This window comes from Thunnus thynnus, chromosome 19, assembly GCF_963924715.1.
Source record: "Thunnus thynnus chromosome 19, fThuThy2.1, whole genome shotgun sequence".
Classification (NCBI taxonomy): Eukaryota; Metazoa; Chordata; class Actinopteri; order Scombriformes; family Scombridae; genus Thunnus; species Thunnus thynnus.
This window is the reverse complement of record NC_089535.1, coordinates 7,727,649-7,737,523: the sequence shown is the minus strand read 5'-3', so window position 1 is coordinate 7,737,523 and position 9,875 is coordinate 7,727,649.

The window sequence follows — 9,875 nt, the reverse complement described above, 5'->3', positions numbered from 1 at the left end:
CAGTCAACTTGAGTCATGCCAATGTGTGTGATATACTGCACTTACCGCTGCACAGATCCACAACCCCTTTATAATATAAGTAGTCTTTTCAAGTTCAGTGCACTTGCTCACTCTCACTGCCACTGCTGCTAAACTGACTACAGGTTCTCACCATTCTGTCACCCATCAGCCCCACTAACACCCCAGCATCCACCTCTAGTCTCTGAAGTGTATTTGAAAATTAAACTTGGTGGGCTTTCATGGGCAAAATGGAAGCACCAAAAAAAAAAAAAAAAACACTCCAAATTTGGCTTTGATCATCGCAGTGTGCCACAGTGTGCACAGACTTACTGAAGAGGGAAGATGGATGCTGCACAAAATGTTGCAACTGTCAGGTAAAAAAGTTCAGTAAAATCCCTCTGATTTTATGTTGAAGGATGAGGCTGGCAAAATTCTATACTTTTTATCAACAAAACCCATGAAAAAAAACAAAATCAATAATGTTAAAGCCTGTCTCTCTACACTTTCTGACTTCCCTGAAATGCCTGTGTCCCTCAGCCCCAAGCCCATTCATTCCTACTGAAGACCTTCAAAAACTGGTGACAAATATATACTTTCATGATTAAAAAATAGGCAAAATGATTTTCTTATAACGACTGAGCACTGTAGTTTTTAGCAAATGTTACTCAGACAGGGGTAATTAATGTATTTGGTGGAGACTATTTTCAGTCACAGATTACAGCGGCCAGTCTGTATATGTGGGATAATGAATGAACATGTCACACAGTGCAAGAGTGTGGCTCATTGATGTGTTTTTAATTGTTTTTTGGCAACAATGGAGGTCTATGGCACAGAAGAATAAGGTCCCTTGACACCTTGCATTAAACTGTGTTTTGGGTGATCAGATTGCAGTCAGATAGTGCTTGACCACATGAAAGTACACATGTAAATGCACCCAAGATGCAATGAGGACAGACAGATTGTGATCCGATCGGCCAAACCACCTCCAGAGATGGTCAGGGACGCATTGTGACCACATTGAACACAAGTATAAATGCAATTGTGTTGTCAATCCACATACAACAACTATGTGGGCGGAAATAATCATGCACGACTGCTCCAAACCAGCAAGGTAGCAGCCAGTAGCCAATTAGTGAGCTAAGCTACTAGCGAGAAAGCAGCAAGAAAGCTATGGATATTCAAGACACTCATGGATTGAGTCAAGAGGAGACCAAGTATAGCAATGGTTAAGCAAATGGTGGAGACAACCAGTCCTGGCTGCAATGTCAATGAAAAATTAAACACTTGAACTTGGCATACAGTTGTTGTTGTTGTTGTTGTTGTTGTTTTGGTCACAGGTAAACAAGAGGAAGATGTGATGTTCAGTTGTTTGAGCTGGACAGAGCGATCATATTTCAATCAGATCTCAATGTGGACACTGGAGACACATATGAACACCAAGTGTAAATGTAATCAGGTTAAGTCATGTCTACATACAATCTGGATACGAGACGCATTTTAAAGCAAGGTAAGAAGGGATTCTACGATATATCAGTCTTTGGCTACACTTCTCGAATCAATTCATTGTTTTGGTCATTTTTCATGGGATTTGTATCATAAGCCTTATTCTATACGAAACAACCAGGGAGCTAAACATTGACTGACATCAAAAGTTGATATTTTTTTTCTAGGACGTCGTCGTCTGTCTGCTGCATGTTTGTGCCTCACTGTAAACTGCCGTTATTACTGTAGTAGATCAGAGTTACAAGTGTAATTATCAAGCCTGAGGTCTAATTTACCAACTATAATCTTGCTGTTCATTTCAATCATACTCATTAGAAGTCCATAATAAGGGATGGATTTGACTACAGTTAGCTTATGCACATGAATAAGCAGTCAACTAAAACCATAGCACGCTTTAGATCAATGTTAATTAACAGCAGCCTATATTTTTTAGCAAGGGCTTCTCAGAATTATTTATCCCTAGTGTTTGTTTTGTACTTTTACTGAAACTCAACCTAGTCTTACATTCTCATGAAACACATGGAAACATGGTGATGTAGTGTGAGTTGTGCCATTATAGCTTCCTCTATTCTGTAGTCTTCAGTTCCCTCCATTCCATCAAAGGTCAGCACTGTCGAGATGATGTACAATTTGCATGTCAAATTTCACTTAAGTTGAACTCCATAGAAAAACATTCTGCAATTTTACTTCGCTCACATCAGTGATTCCTCTGACAGATATCATTAAATAGTCCAAAAGTTAGCAATCATACAGTAATAGGAAAATTGTGACCAAACCCTTATTCTGTGTGATGTATGCAGTAGATGGTATGCTGTGCACTTATTGTCCAGTGTCCACACAGCCTTACTAAAAGCTGTCACACAAAAAAGATACACACCCCGGTTCCTCCAGTCCCCTCTTGATAAATGCAATCACATTCACACATATACATACGGTGCTGAAACATCTCCCTGGGTAAGCAGATAAAAAGAGTGACCCCTTAAGTCTGACAAGGAATGACACACTGCCTACTCTACACTCATCTGGAGAGAGCTGGACCTGTTGGGTGGTAAAACCCGGAAAGAATGCAGGTCACACACAGTCAGACATACACTCACATACTGACACACACAGGAAAAACCTGTCTGTGAATAAGAACCTCCATTGAAATTCCAGGCCATTGTTTGGGCTCTAAATAAGCACAGAGGTGTGGGGAGAGAATCACCATCTCCATTTAAAGGAAGCAAAAACTTCACACCTCCAAACGTCATTATGCTTATCCAAGACCTTATCACAGCTCAGGAATTACTCAGTCAGACTGCAGTCAGATCACAGGAGCTCCCCAGATATAGCCTTCCAAGAAAGAAATAAAATAAAAAATAAGATGGAATGAAATGCCCACTGCTACTTTACAGCCTTACTATCAGTGCTAAGCTACTGCTTTCGCTCAGGCATGCCGAGGGTGTTTTGTGCTGATAAATTTACCCAGTGTACAACTGGGTGCTACAGAGGGAAGGAGTTCAATGCTAGCTCTAGAGATTTGGCGACCCTAAAGAGGATTACAAACCACCACTAACCCTGTCAGGGCCACATTCTGTATGATGGCAATATCCATAATTAGGTGCAACTCAATGAATAAAAGCACAATACATTATAAAAGCAACAGAGGGGAATTTGAGGGTTGTAAATCTTCTAAATCATCATAAATCACACAGAGATCATCACAGAATAGAAAGCTTGGGGGATTAAAAAAAAAATTCTTGATTTATTTGCAGCAAATTCTTCAATAATTATTATAAAGATTATTGAGTTGCATATTTATTACCTAATGTGAATGGAGAGGGAGTCATGCAAGCTCTCTCTACACAGTAGCTATGAAATGAACTAAAACATTGAGATAAATTAAAGAAAACATATACAAATATACAGTGACGCAGAATGATTCTATTCATGTTCTGAAGTCTTGGCTGCCAAGTCGGAGCTGTGAGGTGCAGAATACTAATATGGGAAAATGCTTTTGAGCTTCAGGGGTCATAACCTGAGACATTTTAGCCAAAGCTCCAATCAATTCCAATTTGTCACTTCCACATCCTGGTGTCACATTTGCAAGCACAAAATGGGAGCAAATTGTTGTATTTGAAAAGGGACAAAGAGGATGTTCCAGGTCAACCCTGACACATTTACATCCCATCCGTTATGGTGCAAGGTATTCTGGGTATTAGTCACAATCTATTTTCACTATAGTGAGCTTTCCACACAGTAGCAGTTAATACGATGTGACGTGGATTTAGTAAAAAAACATATAAAATATACATGATGTTTTTCTGTGATAATTTAGGCCATTGCTGAGAAATTTAAATCATGACTTTCACTAGAACAAGAGTGAACTAGTAAGAAATACACAATGTGCAATGACCTTCATCTCTGCAAACTTACAAAAACCAACATTCCCTCAGTGAGGTTCAAAATGTCAGGATATTTACAACCAGGTCATGTCTCCACAAGGGAGGAAATAACACGACATGCTAAAAATAAAATACACATAAACAGGCGGTTATCACATATATACAAACATCCATGACAGACTATACATACTGGATACACAAAAATACCTCTTGTGCACATACACACACCCTTCCTGAAACAAACAAACCTACCCACAGCAGCGCAGCATTGTGCGGATTAAGGGTCCTCTGTGGTTGTTTGCCTTTTTAATGGTGTCCTAATTATCATTTAACCCTAATTAACCTGCATGGATAGGAGCCGGGCCTTATTAATCCTGCACATTGTTGGTCCACTGTGGGGTAGAAATCAACTTCCTCATTCTCTCTTTAATCAGCTTTCTGCCAAAGCATTGCACAAATGATGTGTCAGCACATGCATGCGTGCACACACACACACACACACACACACACAAACACACACACACACATGCACAAATCCATTTAGCAACTTAGTTGGTGGAAACATCACTCCACAAGGACAGACAAGGTGTCATGAGGCCACACAGCTTTCTTCCAAAGTTTAGTTATTTTCGTTATGCTGTCACATTTTGAAAAAAAGTCCTTCTCCTTGGTTCCCTTGAATAGAAAAACATAATTCACTGTTATCAGTTTTTCAAATATGACTTCCTTTGATGTTACGTGAACATTCATGTTGTGCTATTTGCTTTGCCAAAGTTTCCCTATTGAGTTTCGTATTTCAATTTGATGCTTTCATGAGCTAGCGGTTTATTTTGTGGTTTGAGGCACCAGTGCACCTCACATGTATTGGGCTCCACATAATTGTTTTTGTATCAGTTTCTAGATTTGGAGTATTGGGTGCATAACATTGCCCTCTGGCTGTGGCAGGAAAAGAAATAAACAATTCCAGATCGGACCAAGAAAATAATGTCTGCACTGCTGTGGACCTGAGAGATATACAACTTCCTACAATCCTGCAAGACCGGTCAGAAATGAGTCAGGGCAGCATGAAGAGTGCTACCAAAATTATAATATGAAATAGAAATATTTCAGTAATATTTAACTTGCTTGATGGAAAATTCAAGGTTAATAAAAATGAGGTCAGATTTTCCAACGTTCCCATGCTTAGGGAAAGCAGCATGTGAGTGTATGGTTGTGTAAACTGAGTGTTTATGTTACTAACATGAATGAATTGATTATCGATTCACAAGACCATGACCATGACCATGACAGTCCTTTATTTGCCACTTACTTCAACTACTGTAAATTGTTACTCCCTACAGTGCAGAGTTGCATAAAAATACTACCGTCTGCCTAATCCCTCTTCCGGATAGCAATTGTCCTATCTTAGCAGTGATTGTAATGTCTGTCAAGCTGACATTAAACTGCATTTTCGTTACGCACAGAAACCTTGCACACTGAGTCCGATGCGTATTATTACTATATTCATTGCGAAAATTCGCAATACAAGGCAAAATGGAGTCGTCAAGCAGTGAGGATGATTTTGTGGTCCTCTAAATTCTTGAAAGAAAAAGAAAGAACCACACAGTAAAATGAAGACCACCAATTTCCACAGTGGCCGGCAGCGCACGCACACACACGCACACCTGATCACAGGTGATCACAGGTGATCAGCCTTCCTAATGGATCCACAAATATTCAGGGCACAGCCTCAAAACGCTGCAACATACAGACAAGATCATGGTCAGTAGCTGTCCTGTGATCAGTCTGTGTATAACTTCTGCTAGAGCTGATAGTATCAGTGTTTCGAGGCTGTGTTGTTTGCATGTACGGTGGCTCTGAGTGATCAAACAACTCTATAAAGGCTTTTGACGGATGCAAAAAAATGCAGAAAATCAAACCTGCTCCGAAAACTTTAATGACGGACGAAACTTTCGGAGTCGGTGTGTAAATGTGATTGACACAACGTAACGTCGTATAATTTTTTAACGTGTGACAAAAACAGACTTGGTGTGCAAAGGCCTGACAGCATGCTGCTACGCAACATAAGAGCCACAGACTCTGATCAACAACACACATTAGCTTTCCTGCTAAAGTCCTCTTCTTATCTAACTAATAAACATGATCACATGTCTTGTCTTACACCTTAGCTTGTTGAACGAGCCACTAAAACAATATTCACCAAAAAAAGTAAACTGCTAACATCAGTTTGCAGGGTAGGTAGCTAATTAGCCACTCAGTTCAGTTTCCTTTTAATGATAAAAAAAACAAAACAATTAACAATACATTTAATAAAAAACATGTTGACATTGTTTTTTGACTGCCAGAAGAGATGAATAAATGAGATTTCAGATGGACTGTGAAGAGTTTGGAGAGTGGTGTCTTCTTTTTAGCCTCTCAACACAACACAACACAATACAACAGACTGCAGCCAGCAACTGGTTAACTTAGCTCACAAAAAAAAAAAACAGACACAGGGTAACAGTTAGACTAGTTCTGTCTGAAGGTCACAAATCCTCCAGCCAGCACCTTTAAAGCTCACCAATTAACACATTATATCTTTTTTGTCTTATCTTTACAAACCCTGTTTCCGGTTTTTATGCTAAGCTAATCTAACTGCCTGCTGGCTGTAGTCTTGTATTGGACAGACAGATATGAGAATGGTACAGTAACAATCTCTCTATTTGCTTTCATTTTCACTTACCTTTGGCATACTTGCCCCTGACTAGCACCCGATACAACATTACCTGTCAGAAAATGCACCATTTATTTTGTCATTCTCCCAAAGCACACAAAAACATGCTCCACTGTTTTGATGATAATGCTCTGAAACTGCAGAACAGGGAATAGGACATATTGGAAAAATAATTCAAGCCCGAGCTTGCATCACTGCAACACCACAGATGTGTCAGATGTTTTTTTCCATTATTTCAGTGAGAGCTGGTCTTCACATCAGCATGTTATCATATACAGAAAGGCAACAGGTGATATTTCAGGGGAAACCTGAAATTCATTAGAAAGCAATTACTTTCCAATCACTGGCTGACATTATCAAGTCACTGTGTCCTGCGCCTGTGACGGCAATATTCCTACAATGAGTATATCTTCTCCCTTACCTTTCCTTTGCTTATCTGTCTTCCATTTGTCCAATCATTTGTGCCCTGTATGCCTAAATTCGGGGGTTATGAGACATTGTGGTCCAATGCTTTGCGGCTGATAAGCTAAACCAGGAAGCTGTGCGGCATGACTCATATTTTTTTGTAACAGATATTCTATTTTCCATTCTTCCATCCATCCATTTTCCACCTCTTATCTGGGTCTGTGTCATAGTGGCACTAGTCTAAACAGAGAAGCCTCCATCTTCTACAAGAAGATGTGCCCCCGAGGTTGCCTCCCTGTTGGACATGTGCATAATAACACCATAAGAGGTGTCCAGGATTCGTTTTAATCAAAACCGCATCAAGTGACTCTTTGCGACACAAAAAAGCTGCTAATGGATATCTGAACTCCTTACCCATGCAAAGTCGTGATTATAAAAACAGTGATCCATATTTTACTTGAGATTTCATTCATTTCAAACTTTCTAAAACTTTAGAAAAGTATACCATCAAAACTTTTGTGCTAAAACATTGAACTGCCAAGTATCTTCCTAACTTTAATAAACTAGTGTCTACTTCCTTTTCCTCTGCTCCTGCCTTAGCTGCACTCTCACCATCGTCTCCTCTATGACATGATATATCTCCTCATTGCTTGCCACTGCTTCCTCCTCTAACTCTCCTCTTTTAGATTTCTCCTTAGTCACAATATTTCATACACTAACAACTATTAACAATATAGTAGTTCAGTGCAAAATCATGCATAGACATCATCAATCAGTATTTCATTAGAGCCTTTTTATTTAGACTCAGATGAAATGTTTTAACATCTTGCTTTTTCCCTGCTTTATGATATAGTTATAATATTATAACATAACAAAAGACAGCCCAAGTCTGACCACAACCTGATCTCAGGTTTGCCCTGACCAAACACTGACCATGACAATGCAATTCATTTTTTTTATCAATTAATACACATGATGAAATGCACCAAAAATTGGGTGAGCATTCCTATGAAAGTCCAGTAATCATGTTAAATGAATTTATGACCTACTGTCAAAACAAGGTCATCTAATGTAAAAAAAACAAAACAAAACATATAAATAAAAAAAAATGAATTCTATAAATGTATTAGCTGGCAGCTCCCTGGCAGATGGAAAGTTGTGAAAATTGTAAATAAGCCAATTTCTGCTTGTTGTTAGAGCAGTGACATCCATTACACCATGCCATCACTGTTTTGGTTGATTGTGGAGCGCAGCCAGATGGCAGAAGTTGTTTTACACATTGCCTGACACGAGCTAGTTGCTGTTAACTTGCTAGTTGGCCTATGGGCACTAAGCCCACCCCCACTTCAAAATAGCATCAAAACTTAGGGCAAAAGAGGACAAGACATGTTAAAACAGGAAAACGGTCCAAAAGTGGAATTCAGCAACTTGGGTTCATGTTCATGATTTACAGTAGATAACACAGACTATGTTCTAAGAATGATGACTTTATATTTTAACCATTTTACAATCACAGGCAATGAAATTCCTTTTGTTAACAGAGATAGTGGGTGTTTGGATTTGGATTGCGGCAGACCGGCTGCAATTTGAAATGACTGAAGCCCACTGACCGCAGGCAACCCAAAACAGTAGTCACAAGACACATTCTTTGTATGCTTGCACTGGCTAATAAAACAGATTCTGATTGTGATTCTGATTGAATGGACTCATGTCATGCTGAAATACAATCCCCAAACTAAGAATCATAAAGATACAAAAAATCTCCAGGGTTGTGTAAATAATAGCCTATGCTACATGTATTCTCATATGCCCAGGCATCTTTGCAGCCTCTTCTCTTAATGATAATTAAAGTGATCATAATGCCTTATATGCTGTCTGCGGACTGATGTTTCTAATTTACATAACATAGCCTATGGCATTTTGTTGACAAGTGGCCATGGTATAGGCAAAGCGGAATAATAAAGTTAATTATAGTAAATTAAAGCTGCAAGCAGCAATTAACTGGTCCTTGCACCATGCACAGTGGAACAGCCATGGTATTGCTACTGCAGGTCAGTTGACATGGCACTGAAATTTCAGGATTATTGGACACTGTGTGAATGGGTAAAATATTATTTCCTGTGTGGACTACGTGATGCTGGAGATGCCATTTTGGAAATTGTGTACACATCTGATGAAATATGTGTTACCAAGGCTACACTTCCTGTTACCACATTCAAATTTTTTGCATCACCACAGCAACAGCACTCCACAAAAAACTCAAAAGCTTCACAATTTGGCATTTGTAAGTCTTGAGATTTTGCTGGTGGACCTTTCGAATCCTCTAGGAGGAGTTTCGAAAAGTTCCATATCTGTAAAGTGCCTAAAATGGAGTGCTGTCACATGACCCGTGAGACATTATTCAAGGTATCGACTATTCCTTCGCAATTTAGTATCACATTAGTTTGAGTGTTATACCAACCAAAACCAAAAGAGTCCAATAAACCCTGTAGGAGGAGTTTGAGAAAGTTTGCATAAAATACAGGAAAAACACACAAAATTCACCCCGGTTGGGCAGAGCTAATGAAAGTCAATGTGTAATATGTCCAAAATGATGAGAGCAACGTGAATACCAAATTTCATGAATATCAGAATATCATGTCGTGACGCTCTGAACTGTCCAGACATTTCCTGAAGAGAAGCTTTCTCTTTGTTGAGCTGTTGTTATCCCACTTGAGTTACCTGTGATTGGCACAGCTGTTTCAGAGCAATGAGAGCAGTGATGTGATTGGCTGAGAGAGCGTTTAATAATCACCTCACCCGCTGATCTGTATTCACCTTCACTCAGCTCTTTTGCACTATGCGCTGCTGCACACACATGAACCAAAATA